Source organism: Lycorma delicatula, chromosome 6 (genome assembly GCF_047948215.1).
Source record: "Lycorma delicatula isolate Av1 chromosome 6, ASM4794821v1, whole genome shotgun sequence".
NCBI classification, from domain to species: Eukaryota; Metazoa; Arthropoda; class Insecta; order Hemiptera; family Fulgoridae; genus Lycorma; species Lycorma delicatula.
Window position 1 is genome coordinate 86,313,842 of NC_134460.1, and position 18,842 is coordinate 86,332,683.

Sequence of the window (18,842 nt, forward strand, 5' to 3'; positions counted from 1 at the left end):
CGTTGATAGTTATATTCTATAAAAAAACCTTTTAATGGAAAAAAACAAGATTTGCGACTTTTGTACCAAAAGTCGCAAAAGGTTTTTTATAGACTATTATAAATTTTTATAGACTATTATAAATAACAGTTATTAATGAAATAAGCATGAGAAAAAAGATAACAGAAAAAAAATAAAGGATTGGGCTAGCATTGTTCAATATATCTATATTCTAAACAATTAATTGATCAACTTAAAAGCTTTTCATACTTTAATATACCACAGGATCAGTAAAAAACAAGATCTAACAGTCGGGAAAGCAGGTTTGAACAGCAGGTGATCCATGTAAGGTCAAAGTTAATTCCGTGTTATCAGTTATCTAGTCAACTAGCAATCAGTTTTGTGAGTTACGGCGACCAATTCAGATTCCAATCCGTTTTGTGGAGAGAGGTTAGGGGTAAAGTACCAAGGTACGGCAATACTTAACACAATCTCGTAGGACACTGGGCCAAATTTATATTTAAACGGAAATATAATCACTACATAGAAACACTACACCACATGTTTCGTGCTATTAATCACGTGTACGATTGAGAATCACTTTACGAAGACCACGGTCAGTCGTCTTCAACGGTTGACCTCGAATTTGACTCTGACGAATATTTAGGTTAGTTTACGATTTATTTTGCATTTCAACATTAATCTATATTGATCTTCACTTTTTCTTCGTTAACATAATCTTACAGCAGCGTGAAATAATTTGACATTGATCAAATAACTGCTCAGAATTGTAATCCAAAGGAAGATGATATCCTTATGTGGTGAAGATATAATGAATATTCCCAGATTCACAATCCGGATTACTCGTAATTAAGACGACACTGAGATACTTAGGAGTGGCTTATCCTTAGTAATGAGTAAAAAAAGTGATAAGAAAGAAAAACTGCACAAATTTGTTGGTACAACCTAAGAAAAAACGAAGATTATAGATTAAAAGTTTATAGAAGATAAATTGATAACCAATAGAAAAAATTAATATTATATTCTAGAATTACATCGTTATCTGTAATTACTGTTATAGATTTCAATTAATATTTACAAGAACTAAAAGTTTGGTTGTTAGGTTTCAAGCAACGGTTAGCCCACCGGGCTGACTCGTCCGGGTTAACTCGTCATCGCAAATCAGCTGATTTCGAAGTCGAGAGTTCTAAGATTCAAATCCTATTAAAAGCAGATACTTTTATACGGATTTAAATACTAGATTGTAGATACCGGTGTTCTTTGGTGGTTGGGTTGCAATTAACCACACATCTCAGGAACGGTCGACCTGAGACTGTACAAGACACTACACACTTCATTTACATTCATACATATTATCCTCTGAAGTAATACCTTACGGTGGTTCCAGAGGCTAAACAGAAAAAGAAAGCAGTAGCGGCTCGTACAAAAAAATAGTGGGGGTGCTGTTCCAGAAAATTTTTTCTGGGCCTTTTCAAGGTATGGTTCTGTAAAATAAAAGAACCGAAAAATAAATAAATCATATAGAATAGCTGGAACCAGTATAATAATCTAATTCTACCCTTTCTCACATCCAAGAATATGGTACACGGTTTTAAAGCACATTTTACTTAAAAACCGTATTTTCGGTTTAACCGAATAAATAATAAAATATCAATACAGATATTATTTTTTAGTATTATTAGATAATAACTTAATAAAATGTCCGCTTAAAATCACTATAGTCCAGTGGGATGCTTAATTTAAATTTCTATGTACACAGAAACACATAAATAATTAGATTTTACTAATTACCGTCTCTTTCGTCCTTCCAGCGTGTTTTTCGACAATTTGACAATTAAAGAGCCCTCGCTTTCCGCCATCTTCTGATCACTACTGAAAAAACAACTAAACCGGTTTCTTATTCCTTCCACCGACTAAACTAGAAAAGTGAACGAACAAGGAACGTTCCACACACACGCGGAGTAAAAAAAAAACTACCTACCATCAGCACGCTAGGGTTGACACTGCAGGAGCGACAGTCCTCTCTCTCCCTCGCAGTCCTGAGTACAGCTTCCTAGTGCGCAAACGCACAACAGTCAAACACCACGCCGCTGTAACTGTGACGCGCACAGTTCCATAAAAAGACTTTTGTATATTTTTTATAAACTGAGGAATGGCTACTGAAATTAAGCTTAAGGATTATATACTGTACAAATATAAAGAAAAAAGGATTCATATTAAACTTATCGATAAGAATAAGTGGATATAGGGGTGCTGTAGTTACACAGTGCCTTTACGCGAGTCATCACTGGTTTCAAGCCAATCATTTAGAGTCGATGTAAGCTGATACAGTGTTTATTAACTGACAATGGATAATCCAAAAGGTTTACCGCCGCAATGTAGGACAGATCGATACTCTTATGATCCAAAAATGAAATAAAAATAAGTGTTCAGGACAATTTAGATAGTTCAGAATGAATTCAGATTTTCGTGTTTCGAAACTGAAAAAGTGTACAACGATTCTGAAATCGGTACCAATCCGTTGCAAAGACGTAAGAGAGATCGGTATAATAACTGTTTGTAACCAATATGTAAGACTGGCTTGAAAAACCTTACGATTTTTTAAGATTATATACTTTACTATTTTGAAGACCCTTAAAAATGATTACTTTTTATACTGTACACCGTATCTGCCGATCACTACAACCATTTGTATTTCATAATTTCAATTCAACTCCGATAAGTGATAAGTAAAAATCTCGATTCTCCGCAAATTTTATTTATTTGATTCTATATCCAGTAACGTCTTGCATTTACGTCTCTTTCTAACTACATAATAATTTTAATTCATAAAATGAATTATTTGTTGTTTAATTATAGCTTAAAAACCAAACGATAAATTTTAATGTTTATTATTAAAAATTATTCGTAAAAAATTGCGAAGATAACAAAACAAAAAAGAATACACTAAAGTCTAATATCCCATCTTTAACGCACGAGGTGAACTGGTAAAACTGGTCATGAATTAAACGTTGTTTAGAACTCACAACATTAAATTGGAAAAGTAGCCTAGGTTATACAGCTACTTCAAAATATTTAAATATTAGAAAAAATAATAATAATGATGACATTAGCATAACGTTTTTAATAACCCCCTCAACAATAATAATAACAATAACAAAAAAATGTAATCAATAAAAGTTGTGTAAATCCATTTTAATCGGATGTGAACAACTTAAAAAAATATTAAAAAGAAAAAAATCTCATCTGATCGAGCAAGATTCTTCAATGAACCCTTATGACCTTTAATATTAAAGCAGTCTAAACATGTTAACTAGTTAATAACAGAATTGTCTTAAGTAAAAAAACACATACATGCAAAAATTAAAAGGAGAAAATAACAATGTTTATGCAAAATAATAAAATTATAGAACGCTTTTTAACAAAAATTACTTTTAACTACAATTAGAGCATCACTAATATTATACCCATACCTAAATCATAATCACGCTATAATAACAATTCAGGTAGACTAATAATATACATATAAACGGATATAAAATTTAATTAAAGTCTGCGTTATACAAGGACAAGCGGGAGTAGGGGAAATAAAGTTACAGATACATTTCCCCTCTCCAACACTTCTATCCCTTCAAACATACAACACTCACACCAACCGACACTATTATTAAGACGATTTACGAACAAGTCGTTCACTTTTACGACTCATTAACTGAATTCAACGAAACAAGATTCAATTCGGGTTACAAGATTCGATTCGTTTTACTAAATCGTTTGACCAAATTCATAAAATCTAATTTTCTCATTTAATAAAAAGAATTGATTTGTTTGTATTACAACACCGGTTAATGATTCGTTCAATACCTGTGACTTTATTTAAAAAAAAAAAATTATTACTTTTTATTAGTGCGACATCCAAAATGTTATTAAATAGTATTTTAACTAATTAGATGAGATATATCACATGTAAAATGAAAAAAAAAAAGACTACTTCCCGAGAATTGACCAGATATCAGCTGATCTAGGGACCAAAGTACTAATCACAACATTAACTACCCGGTTTTAAAGATACACTACCGTTTATTATCTTAATTTAGATAACTTGCGTATTAGATCGTTTCACGTTAAGATAATTTGTTAAGAATGGTTTGAACAGTAATTTACACCAAGTTAATTAATCAAAACATCATGATGATACGGTAAATCGTTGTTCCAAATTAAGGTGATTAATTTAACGTCCATAGCAGAATCAAACGAGACTAAGTAGTTTCTTATGGCACATATACACGCTCACACATGTATATATAATCACGTAATTTATATCTGACTTTGTAAAAATTACAAAAATGTAATTACACCGGATTAATATAATACAAAAGTATTATTTTATAATATATATCTTCTCGACAAAAAGGGATATATTAAGTTGCTGCTTTACACTACCTATCCCGGTATTTTTTTTTACGGCTGAGACCATTGTTAATTACCTGAAGAAAAAGAGGCGCCATTCAATTTGCTTACTCTGACAGTAATAATCATCAGTATATAACTGCGTCCGTAGTGAGCAAACTGAACGAGTGACTTACGGTTCTGAATATCTGGTACATATCAGTAGGCTTCATACAGCAATGTACATTTTACTCAAATTATAATGAGAAACCATTTTTTCAATAAGCCTGGCATGGAATGCTTGTTGTTTTCAGGTATGGGTAATACAGGCTTCTGACTAGTGGTTCAAGTCAGGTCACCAACAGCGTTTTTTCTTACGTCACCTATTTTAGGTGACGAATAATAATAAATTATTCAACGTTTAAACTATTTATAACGTTTTATTTGAATAACATACCAACTAGATAGGCAATCAATACATTATGCTTAATAAACATGACGCAAAGTGATCGTCAAACGAATTAAAGAACGAAATTATTTTTCCGATATTTTTACTTTCCCGGCATCATAGTTCTACTACTATGTTGCATGAAGGAAAGTATTAGTTAAAAAATAGGGCATGGGTTTTTTTTTTCAATTTTCGACGTTTCATGACTTGGGGACCCCAAAAACCAAAAAACGTGTAGGAGTAATGTTAATACGTACGTGCGTGGGCGTGTTTGAACCTTAATAACTTTTTGACTGGATAAACCTATTTTGGCGAAATTTGTATAGACTGGTGTATATGAAGCAATCTGTTTTTAAAATTTTGGGGTCAGTATTTGGAGGGAGTTTTTGGAAGCCAATTTTCTCAAAATTTTGCAAACAACCTCGCTTTATATTTAGCTCAGTATATGCATGCATGTTTATCTTATCATTTTTTTTTAGATCTGCCCCAAAATTTCCCTTTCCCAAAAATCGAAAAAATTCTATATTTTTATTGCATATTTTTTAACCAAATTTGTTTAAATATATTCCTAGGTATAGTAATAGTGCAAGCGATCCCCCCCCAAAAAAAAAAAAAAATTTGGGGATAATATTGCGACTGGGGGAGCCGATCAAAGTTTAAAAGTAGCGATTTTTGAATTTATTTAAACTTTTAATACTATTGATAGTTTAAATAATAAACTTTTAGTAATAATATTACAATAAAATTTCGTCATAATTCTTCCTCCCCCCCCCCCCCCACCGCCAAACAAATCTTGGGTAACCTTTTATTGGTTGTACATTTTTTAGCTTCTTCCATTTAACAGAGTAAACGTAGAAAAATAAAAAAATTCAGAAAATTGTACTGTAACAGTTTTGTAATAAGTATATCTTGCGTGAACTCATATTAACAAACATACGTTTGTGGAGAATGGTACTAGTGAAGTAAACATTATTTGTAGTAGAGCATGAACTTTTACTTAACTTCTAAACTATTCTTAGCATAGTAGAGAAGTTTACAATCATTTATTCCGGTAATTTAATTAAAATTTTATTATATAAAAGGTACAAAAGCTGTTTCTATTAATATTTTTTATCTTTATGAAAAAATATATATTTTCCAAAATCGCAGGCGGCCAACAACTGGATCAATTTATTCAACGTTACCTGTTTTCTCTAACTTCCAAGTAATATCAATAAAATACTGTTGAAATCGATCCAACGATTCGAAAAAAATATAACAGGTCAAATACAATTCACACTTATATATACACACACCTAATAAACGTATAATGCAGAACAGCCAACTTAAACACATCCCGCTTTGTTCGACCAATTATGGTATTTCAGTTCTTCATCAGTGTTTTCCAGTTGGATCACAATTTATGAAGGTTTAAACTAAATACAGTTTTGCCAGAATTTATTTATTTTTTTTTTATATAAAAAAACAACATAACCAGTTTTAAGTTAATATTATTTTTAACATTTATGTTTTTAATTTAATAAAAACTTTAGGTAGTAAAATTATTTTTCTTTTCTTTCTTTTTATTATATTTTATATGTTTAATGTACGCCCAATATTATTTGTTTACTACTGAAAGCAGAAATAAAATATCTGATTGGTTTTATACAACTAAGGTGTTTTATACTCTTACAAATGCGAGTTTATTACCTAAACCTAATGGTAAGATAATTATTATTTATAAATAAATATTCATGAAATAGGTAAGTTAATTTTCCTCATAATAACTGTTTAATTCGAATAGATTAAAAGAAATTAATTTAAAAAATAATTTATTTATTAAATTAAGCTCAACGGATTAAAATACGAATAAGCTATATGCTAAAAATAAAGCATATACGTAAATAATTAAACAAATATCCACAAAAACGAATTTTTGGTTGAGTTTTTAATTCTAAAGTTGCATTAATTTATTTTTTCCCTGCTCAACTTGTAACCGATTGATATATATATATATATATATATATGTATATATAAGGGATGGAAATAAAATAACATACATAACCTCTCTTTCAATTCAAAAGTTAGAGAATATACGTAACATTTAAATCGACAGTGTCGAAATAGCAAAAAATAAGAACAGAAAGAAAACTTAAGACGAAAGACAAGATGAATATGTCAGACGATAAAGGAAGCTCAGGTGTTGTTACAATGAAAGCAACTGCCTGAACGGAACCGACGTAATCAAATCCTTGCATCTCACTAAAGCAGAACTTTAATACATAACACCGAAGTAAGTAGATTAAAACGTAACAAGTTAGCTGGGATGAAAAATTTTATATAATAAATACACCTATAAGTTCTATAAAAAGCATGCGTGTGTGTGTATCCAAGTAAACTTTCTTATAGATGATCTTTTATAACAATAATATAAATTCTAATAATAAAAATGACCTTCTATGAGGCAACACCGTGCAGATGTTTCATGCGGCATGACGTTTTTTTTCCAGGTGGACTGAGTGGAACCCAATTTTCTATGCACGTCCGGTAACGCTGTATTATGTACATAAATCATACAATAGAAATGGCGTATATTAAAAAAACAGTAAAAACTATAATATATTTAATGCCAAAAGGCGAGGTACTTTGAATAAAATATTTTTTTTTAAATTTCATCAAATTTTAAAATTCTTTTCAACACTTAATTAATTAAATAGATTGTTATTTTATACATACGTCAATAAAATAATAGGTAATGGTAGTTTCAAACTTTTAATGTTATTGATTAAACGTGTAATAGAACTGAAATGAATTCGACATAATCAAACACCGAGTTAAAATAAATCAGATATCTCCTCATCATTAGAACAATCAATGTCACTATTACTGTAGGCTTTTAATTCTCTGAATACAGTTCTTGTAAATGCAAGTACTTAAGAAAGATGAGAAACGTTTAAAAAATTATGTATAAATTCGATTCTGTGTAGAATAAAAATGACAAAATGTCGTGATATACAATTTTTAAAAGATTCCGTAAACTATTTTTTTAACCGTAAGAGCAGCAGTGAAAATAAAAGAAACGAATTAGTCTCTACCAATTTATAAAATAAATTACGATGCGCATACTTTCATTATATAGCAAAGCATTACTTCCATTATATGCGCATTCCATTACAGCATTATATGATAAAGTATTTTCCAGTAAATAAGACATTTAAGTCAATGACATCAATTATTGGATTGATTGAAATAATGATATCACGAAACAAATTCATAAAATATATTAATTACTCATATTACAACAAAAGCACTATAAATAAATGTAAATCAAACGATAAGAAAATCAAACAAATTCTTGAAAATATTTATTTTCGAACGTAGCGCTTATAGTAGCTATATTCAAGTGAGGGCGATATGAAAAGCAGAAATTAAAGAGAATAAAGGTCTTGGTATTAAGCAAAATGTTAAAAATTAGTTAAATAAAGCTCGAAATAATACGAGAGAAAGAGTTTCACGATTTTATAAAGAAACGAAATACGTTGAGGACCTTGTTTTAAGACATTCAAGTTTGGTTAATTTGTAATAAACGGTAAAATCTGCCGGCCTCAATGGCGCGAGTGGTAGCGTCTCGGCCTTTCATCCGGAAGTCCCGGGTTCGAATTCCGGTCAAGCATGGCATTTTTACAAACGCTACAAATCGTTCATCTCATCCTCTAAAGCAATGCCTAACGGTGGTCCCGAAGGTAAAAATAAGAAAAACTACAATTTTTTACAGTGAACATTGGAATTCATAAAATAGATAACCAGATATGAAGGATATATTAACAGAAGGAATGTAGATTAGCATCAAAACAGTCAAATAACTTACGACTACCCAAAATAAACTTAAGCTATTTTCATTTTAGTTAAAATATCTAAATATCTACTAAACGAAAAATATAAGATTTTCGGTAACTCGATCGATCTTTCTATTCATCTCGTACTGATGCCCCACTCTCAACATAAGTTTTTGATTTGACCTCTACGATACAAAAAAACCGTTTCCGTGCACATTTTTCTTCAACTTCAAAAAATTGAAAAATAAATTTGTTTATTTTCATATATTGCAGTTATTTCAGGTGGAAATTTTAGGTACTGTACCAAGTATAAGGAAACGATGAAATTTACCTATATCAGTTTTTTAGGGAAGATTTTATAGAAAAATCAGAGATATTACTTAAGATATGTTTGAAGATTTTTTAATGTGCTGAGAATTCAAGCCTTAACCGCTAAAGATTCACAAAATTAATTATCTTTTGTCTTACTTTTCCTACATATCCTTTCTGAAAAGATTTACGCCTAATTAATAATACAATAGATATTATATATTCTATTAATTTTCATATATATAAAAAATGTTTATGGGGAATAAAGAAGTAACTTTTCATCCTTATAATCCGCGAGTTTAGAAAATGGCATTAAAAGACAAAGTAGCAGAACAAGAGTGAAATTATGAGAGAGATAATGGCATAATACGTAAAAGAAAATGCTACATGATAAGAGAAATGAGGAAGAAAAGTAGTTCCAACCGCCAAACTTAGGAGTATGAAAATGATGAAACCGGATTTCATAAAAACCAATTACTTGCTGGGAAAGTAAAAAAAGAACCTTATTTAATCTTATTTTAGCTAAAGAAATATTAATTTTTCTAGTCCATGAAAAAAATTAAGATGACCAGAATTGGTACCGATCAAACAATAGTTTGATCTTATGGATTAAAGATAGAGAAGCTACCGTTCCAACATCAAAATTGGTTTACGAAAATTACAATTTTTCTTTTTTCATTTAAAGAATATTATATCCATCTTTCACATAAAACTAAAAAGGAAAAAAATCTGATGTGGACACCACATGACTTCCTTGTTCCTATTAAATTACATACATACATTTTTTTTAAATTAAAATAGATAAAATTTTATTTCATTAATAACTTGTGATATTTTTTCATATTTTTTTACCGTTATTATTGAATTATTATTTAATGTAATTTTTTTTACAATCAGAGGTTAATTATTAATAAATCAATATATTTCAATAAAAAAAAAACGTTTTTTAAAATGAGATGAAGTCGGACTTGAACCGATGTGCCTTCCCCTTGTAAGATCCAAATATTTCATTAATTAAAATTTTATTTGGCCATAACTCTGGAACTAATGAAAATAAGTAACACTTTTAATATATCGTTGAAAAGTTCTCAACGAGAGCTTATTAGTTAAAAATATTAAGGCTTTTTTGGACACTTCTGGTCCAGTCGATTGCAATCAAAAAGGGAGGTGCACAACTAGATGTTACAACAGTCCTAAATCCAAACTTTCAACATCCTACGGCTAATCTTTTTTTAGTTATGCGAGATACATATGTACGCACAGACGTCACGCCGAAACCAGTCAAAATGGATTCATGGATGGATATTTCCGTTGAAATCTGAAAATTTTTCGCAATCACAATGCTTCCTTTACTTCGTACAAGGAACTAAAAAGGAGACCGCCTTTTCGTTAATTTAATTTTTTTTTTTTTAATTGATTAACATTACTAACAATAGATACCAAAGATAAAAAACATCAACGTACCAATTTGCAGCATAATAATGAACCACGCTTCTACTTGCTCCGCTCAAATTTTTTCGACCTTAATTGAGCGAACTTAAAATCAACTCAACCAATCTTCATATGTACAACTTCAGATATACTACTACAGTATATCTAAATTTCAATGAAATTAATCAAGTAGTTTTGGAGAATTTCGAGCCACAAAATTTGAGCGTACTATAAGAATGACAACCAATTTTCATAAAATTGTCTTTCACATGCATAACTGAGACACACTAGTAAAGCATACCTACCTAATATTCAATGAAATTGATCTAGTTTTGGAAATTTTCGAGCCACAAAATTTTATACGTAATCATATACAAGGAAACTTCAATTTAAGTGAATGGTATTTTCGTACTTCTCATATCTCAAAACGTAAAGAAAATTCTTTTTCATCCCTCCATCCTACTCAAACTATGCGATCGAAAGTAATATCGTACTTTGAAAAATCGGTAAAAAAGCAACGGTCCTGAATTCTTGCAATAAACAGATGAATCGAGATTTAAAAAATAATAAAATAAATTATGTATAAATAACTCTTTTTTTTCTGTTTAGCCTCTGGAACCACCATAAGGCATTACTTCAGAGGATGAATGAGGATACGTATGAACGTAAATGAATAGTCTTGTACAGTCTCAGGTCGACCACTCCAGAAAGGTGTGGTTAATTGTATGTATACTATCGCTTTCCTTCCTTACCGAAAACAACTCACCAACAGTATTTTAAATAGGTCAGTTACTATCAAGAAAATTATTACGAGCTTAAAAAAATAAAAGCAAAAACGCTAACGAATCAATTATAAGGAGAATATCAGATCGGTAGGGTTAAATTTATTAACTTATTTTAACTTTAATAAAAATACCCAAAAATTCGTAATAATATTCTATTTAAAACAGACATATGTTGCTTAATTGATTTTTTATTAAAATACACAAGTAAAAAAAAAAAAACCAGACGCAGAACATTAATAGACGCAAAACGATAGTAATAGACTAAAATGTAACATTAATACAAAGTAACCAACAATTTATTACAAACAACATGGCAAAGTTACGTGACAAAAACTTCAAACATGCAAATAATAACAGATTAAACATTTTATCATATAATTTTTATACCCAACACTTTAATTAGCATGATTAATTCCACAATATAAATTCAACATATATCAAATTTACCTTTTTGAGCATATTTAAAATCTAATCATAAAGAGAAACCATGAAATGAAGTAAATTAATAATAAAAGAAAATGTTTTACTTTATTTTGAAAGTTAAAATTTTATAAGAAAAATCTGACTTATGAAATTAAAAAAAATAATTAAATATCCATTTAAAAAAGTAATAATAGATAAATAAATTACAATTTAATAAATGAACCTAATAATATTTAATTGAATTCGGCTTCTATAGTTCTCAATTCAATAACAAAGAATAGTTAAAAAAAAAAATAGAACTGGAATAGCGCACTTTTTGACATATGAAACGCGTGACACCATGAAACTCGATACAAATAATGAAAAAATATACAATATATTTCAAGAATACGGTGAATATTTTCCACTGATTTTTCATTCGGTTTTAGCTATAAAAAAATATAAAACTTAAAGAGATTAAGCAAAAAACTGTTGAATATTCAATTGCGGAGGCCGCGAAATGATATGATTTTAAGACCTACTAAAGAAGAGAATGATATATTGTTTACAATGAAAACTGAATTGTTAAAGTAAATCTAGAAGCATCCAGGAATTGCTAATTTAGTATATAAAATTAAATGTGGAAGATAAAACTTTATAAAGATTACAACATATGAAGCGGGTAATTGTAGATAAAATGAAGTATAAAGTGTTAATGAATGTTGTTATATAGTAAAAGATAATCAAATTTAAAATAGAAAATAGATAATTTTATCAATCTTGTTTTAAATGATAAAAAAAAATTATTTACCAAATTTTAATCTCAAATTATTTCACACTAAAATAAAAATTTTCCATTTCAAACACTAATTGAAAATATTAAAATACAATTATCATAAATAACTTAATTATAAACATAATTATCCTTTACATAGTGGCACTACTATAAAACGTTTATCGGGTATTACCATTTCCCGTTCTGACAGGCGTTTCAATTTAAAATAAAACAAAGATAATGAAATCAAATAAAATTACGATAATATTTATTTACGGTAATGTGAAAGATAAAACGAAATACGTCATAGGTTGCAGAATTTTGTAATTTAGGTAGAAAAAAGCTGCAGATGGGCAAAGCTAAATAAGATATCGAAAGTAGTCTTGCCCGAGCCAGGAGAGCTTTTATATAAAAAAATAACATAAAAAATAGTTTTGAGAATTGGAAAGAAATTCTTTAAAATTCTTTTAAATTCTTGTGTGGTATGTTGTGTACAGTGTGACAGTGAAACGTGGACAATAGGAAGCAAAAAAAAAAGTAGAATAAAGACTTAAAATGGGGTGTACAGCAAAATGTTGAAAATTGTATTAGTTGATAAGAATATAAGAGATATTTTTAAGGGAATAAAAAAAAGAGAACTATGTCAAGACTTCATATATTAAGGTATCTAGAGTTAAAGAATTTGCTCTAAAAGGAAAAGTGTAGACGGTATATGTACGAAAGGAAGGTTAAGATTAGAATATATGAAAACATAATTGAAGATATAGGCTGTATAAGGAATGTCGAGGTAAAGAGAATGGGATAAAAGAATGAATATTAAGTATTACGATTTATCAAATCGGTCGGAAACCAGAAGAAAAAATCTATAATTAATCCCGCACTAAAATAACTGGATAAATATTCGGTTAAAAAAACTCGATTTACTTAGGTGAGTTTGTCTTTCGAGTTCATTAATATTCAAAACAGCAAGGTGAGATCTCACGTACCAATGGATACATTCACAGTAAAATCAAAGAATGAAAACCGCAACATAACTTTACATTATCTAGCTTCATCGAATGTATTCTTTTTACATTTAATCAGTCCTCTGTTAACTTAGAATGATGTACAGACCATTTAAATATTGCCAACAGTGTTGTTTTTTTACGATAAGATTGTTGAAAAAGAAATAAATGACAATATAGTAATATTTGTACAGCGATTTTTAACCTATACAATTAGATATTCACAAAAAAAAAGTGATAATAAGTAAATAGGTATTGACAGAAAAATAAGGTAATTGCTCAAAATATTTTTTTCAGAGAATTACTTCGTAAATATTATCAAAATAAATATATAGCAGGTAAAGTATTAACACACAACTTTCTTTTAACAACACAATGAACAATTTGACGATAATGGAACTATCGTTCAACGGATAATTATATACTAATAAAGAAATAAATAAACCAACTATTTGAAAATATGAAATAATTTATACACAAAAAAATAATCCTCTTACACCAGTTTAAAGTAAAAACGTTGTTCCTAATGATGTTTCTTTTTAATATAATTTAACTGGTTGATAATATTCATTAAAAAAAAATAATAATAATAATAGTGTCAATAATATTTAAGAATAAGCAAAAGTTATCAACTAAATTAACCCATTACAGAAAAACCCCCTTACCATATAATGGAATTTATGAGTAAACACTTTGTAATAGGTTAAAAACGTAACTCAATTAGAATTTACCTGAACCAAATCAATAAAAATACATTAATTTTTATTGATAAGTAATGATTAAACATCCTAATTCAAACAGAATTATTCCACTATAAATAAGTAACTAAATATATAGTTTAATGTACAAATTAAAACGCCTGAATAAATTTCAAACCTGATAATAAAATTCTTCCCACGATAAAAAAATTAAATTTTTAAATAAACTAATAAACGTCAATTCTATGAATAGAAGGTACCATACGATCAGAAGAATAAATACTAAAAAGATACTGTGACAGATAAAGTCCAATCAATAATACCCTGTGGCAGTAGTACATAAATTGTTCACAGTATGATAAAAATAATTAAGAATTATCTTTCACTTTTATATTCCAAAGTAAAATGAAGAAAAACGATTAACCGATTAAAAATTCAAATAATAAAAGGGCTGATCACAGTTTTATAATAAAGCGGTTTAAAAACGTAAGGAATTTTTTTATCAGTTACACGAACTTATTTATCTTTAAAATTCCAGGAATAATTAAAAAAAAAGAGTTCTGCTAAAACCAGATACGCGCGAAATATATTTTCTTCGTGTTAAATTACTTTCTTTAACGATGAACGATGATTTTAAATAACTGCTGGATAAATTAATAAAGATTACCACATACTTCTGAATTTCAGGTAGAGTCTAGAAGATACAAATATAAATTATGAACAAATAAAAAACTAAAATTTAAGAAAACCGGACTTAATATTCCTAAAACTTCAAGTTTAAAGCTTTTCTACACCTGAGACCTACAAAGAATACCTGCCTAATATATTCAAGTTATCCAGATAAAAAATATATAAAAGAATATTTACATTATGCAACACTTATCAAAACGTGTAATCAAGTTTTAAAAGTCACGATACAAATGTGTTGTACAGTACAGATTAATGATCTCAGAGAATCAATGAAACCGATTAATATGATAACTACATAAACAGGTATAAAAAATATTCTGAGGTAAAATAGTTTACGTAGAGGATATGAGAATAGTTATTCAAGAATCGTTTCTAAAAAAAAAAGTACAATAGTAGAATTAGATAATTATTTAACTTACAACAAAAATAATCAGAGTTAACAATGTTTTACACTTAACCTGTATCTTGATAATAAAACTGTTACTTCATTACAACCAAACCGTTGAACAATCACATTAAAAAAAAAAAAAAAAAACATTAAAGGCTTTTTTAAAATAATTATATACTTACAAATTATGAAATAAGTCGATTCAGCATTTAATCTACACTGTACCAAGTTACAAAAATAACTGCCAAAAACGTATCACAGAACACACGATAATACAAGAGGTCATTCGAATTCGACACAAGAAACTACCACCGTACCAAACAACAATTCACGAACGCTCGCTGAGAGACTGTCTAGTTACTCGTATTGGATATACTACCACGCGCTGCTCAGTGTTACCAACACCTTTAGCTGTAAAATATAATATCCCTATCTTATAAAAAAACTCCCACACACTTTTTTTTAATGAAATTCTAACGAAATACGATCCTAAAAATCAATTAATTTACAAAGTTTGATGATAATACATTAATCTATACGTAGAATTTTTATTATATTAAAATCTAATAAAATTTACGTCAAAATTAATTTCATTTTCGAAATCCATATAAATTACAATATTTGTTTGAAAGAATTAATTTCGTTTTGACTTTTTAATTCACTTCAACAGTTACCGTACCAATGTTTTTCATCAGCTAATTCTCTGTTGTTTATCCCTCCCCTAACGTAAAATCAAAGACTTTTGACAAACATGCACGTGTATGAACACTGACAGGAATTAGTTAAAAGAAGAAATTAAATTATACCGACAAAATCATTCCAACCCCTCTTACTTATTTTCAGTAATAACAAACTAACAAAGTCCTCCTTTTTTAAGTTAAAATAAATTTTACGACGATTCGTTAAACTGAACTAAAACGTATAACTTAATAATATAAATAAAGTTAATTTCTCGCTTATTTACACATAGGAGATGCTTTTATGAATTTATTCGTACTGTTAATTACATTTTACACATATGTAGCCCACGATAAACATACCGCAGATAACTTCCCAAGGGTTGATTAAAAAATATATATATATATATTGAGAATGGAAATTTTATTAAAATATTTTACTGTTGAAATAAGTAAAAACTGGCGCACAGTAACACACTCATCTCCTATAATTACAAAAAAAAAAATTAGAACTTCACCATCTAATTCATGCCTACAACAATGGAAAGAGGATTGTTTGCAAATATCTAGAAAATTATTGATTTTCTCCATTACCTTTAGATGCATGCTTTAATACCATCAAAAAGTATATTTTATGATTCTTTTAACCCTTTCACAAAACCAAAGATTTTTCAAAATTATTTCTCGAATCATTTCAGCATATTACAATCATAAATTTACTCAAAAACTGAGAGTGGTATGTATGGAAAGGGGTTTTTTTTAATAAAAGATGAAAACTTATTTAATGTCCTTTAATTGAAAAATCAAAAATCCTTTGCATTGTAAATTCCCCAAATTATTACAATAAAATTATAATTAACATGTATAATTATAAATAATTCTTATATTATTTTAACCGATATTTGTTTGTTTTTTTTAATTGATACATTATCTTGTTGATTACTTGTTATTGAAATTTTTCAATTATATACTGTAAAGTAGAATATTGAAAATATTGTGTAACATTGACAGAAGATGATTGAAATACTCAACACCAGAGTAAATGTGTCTATTAAATACAAATTAGTTCTACAGCACCAATAAACAATTTTATTAGTTTTAAATTGTAGTTCAATTATGGATATGATTCTATATTCTTAATTATGAAATATACTTAAATTAATTCAAAATATTTATATTTTCTGGTGTTTTTTGATACACAATTGAATTTTTTTTAATCTATTTTATTGGAGAGAAGAACAGAGTGTATACTGAAACAGTACAAGGTTTCAATTTTTTCAATAACAAAAAAAATATTCACGGAAATCTTAATCCCTCTAGATCTCTTTCCTGGTTACATCTAGTTTCATAATTTTAAATTTAATGGTCTTTCTGAAGCTTCTTATTCAGTGTATCTGAAGATTTTTTTTTAAACATTTAAATTTGTTTTCTCAGAAAACATTGATAGTGAGATTTTCAGTTCCGTGGGTTTTTTAAAGTTATATAAGGATAAGTATCGATTTGAATTACTTATACAAGTGAATTTTTTATTTAATATTTGAATACGGTTCACTTTTGACATGATATGACATGTTTGATATTTTTTAATGTTATTTAATAATAAAACTTGCTGGTGAAAGTTTAAATGTAATCGCCTAAATAATAATTTTGAACAGTAACCTGAAATTTTGCTAAATTAAAATTTTGCTGTTGAAACAGGTTATAAATCTTTTTTTTTAAATTTATTTTATCAATTTTTTATATGAATAATTATGTGTACAATAAATGAAAATGAATATTTGTTAATTTTCTATGAGAAAAGATTATTTAATTAACTTTCAAAATAAAAATGAAAATATTACTTTTAAATTGTTTTAAGTATAATTTTTAGTTACAAGAATACAACAAAAAAAAAAATTCATGAGGTTTGATCTTTTTTTTAGATTAGAAATCTTTTCATTTTCTTTATATATATATATATATATATATATATTTATATGCACTGCTCTAGTAGTTCTCTAAAAAATCTATAAAAAGTCAAATCATTTTGTGATTGGTTGTATTTAAAATCTATATTTGTGATGGAGTGGCATAGTTGTTTCGTGCTCACCTTTCTATGTACTTTGCAACAAGCTACAGGTACAGTGATTACAAACACTAAGGTCACAGATAACTATGACCCCCAAATCAGCAAAAACTTCAAAATGTATCTGGAAATTTCCTCAGATTAGTATAAAAATTAATCACTCAGTATAACTTAATGAATATTATCCATATCTTGTTAAATTATTTTATGAAAATGTGTATTATTTATTTCATTTCTATGTTGATTATTTTATAAAATGATCTTACTGATGCATAGTTTTTCTAACTTTTACATATAGATCGTAAGTTTATGATGTAATTTTTTCTGGCAGTTACAAATTATCTCCAAGTAAACAATAAGTAAGATATCGTAGATGAAAAGGTATTCATTTGATGAAGTCACCTACACTTCCCTTACAATTATTATCCAAATATGATAATAATAAGATTTTTGTATATTTACTATGCAGTTAGATAATCTAACAAAGAGATTTTTTGAATGTAGGATGCAATTTTGAAAAGAATACCTTTTTGTATTTTGTTTCTTTAGGAAAAATAATTGTTTACAATCTGTCAAAAAATGATGTAATAGAACAATGTTGGAGTTAATAATAAATCGTACTGTACTGGAAGTACATTTATGAGAGCGTTACAACATTTTATGAATCCTTTGTTTTGTTACATTACTTCCTTTGATGTGTCTTGTAAATAAATATGAGAAAGTTTGTCAATTCATAATTTAACATTTTTTTAAATTCATTAATAGAAAAATTTTTTGGTTCCAAGATTCTTTGAAAAAATAATAAATTTCATAAAAATCCTTCTGGACTTTTTATGTATAAGATATATTATTTAATAATCATGGTAATAAATTTGTAAGATTTAATTTTTATAAAAGAGTAAAACACTTTACAATCTGATGGTTTCTTGCCTGGAATATAGAGCAGTTTTATTTTTGTAAACCTAG

At 28.0% G+C, this 18,842-nt stretch overlaps 1 protein-coding gene across 3 annotated transcripts in view; it reads right to left on the reverse strand.

The window, feature by feature from the left end:
• Positions 1-15,461, reverse strand: part of LOC142325993 (roundabout homolog 2-like) — a 1,010,872-nt gene extending 995,411 nt beyond the window's left edge. For all 3 annotated transcript variants that reach the window (XM_075368034.1, XM_075368032.1, XM_075368033.1), the window contains exon 1: positions 15,317-15,461. The gene's annotated coding sequence lies outside the window, so the exon portion shown is untranslated. The remainder of the gene's footprint in view (positions 1-15,316) is intronic.
• Positions 15,462-18,842: the final 3,381 nt, after the last annotated feature.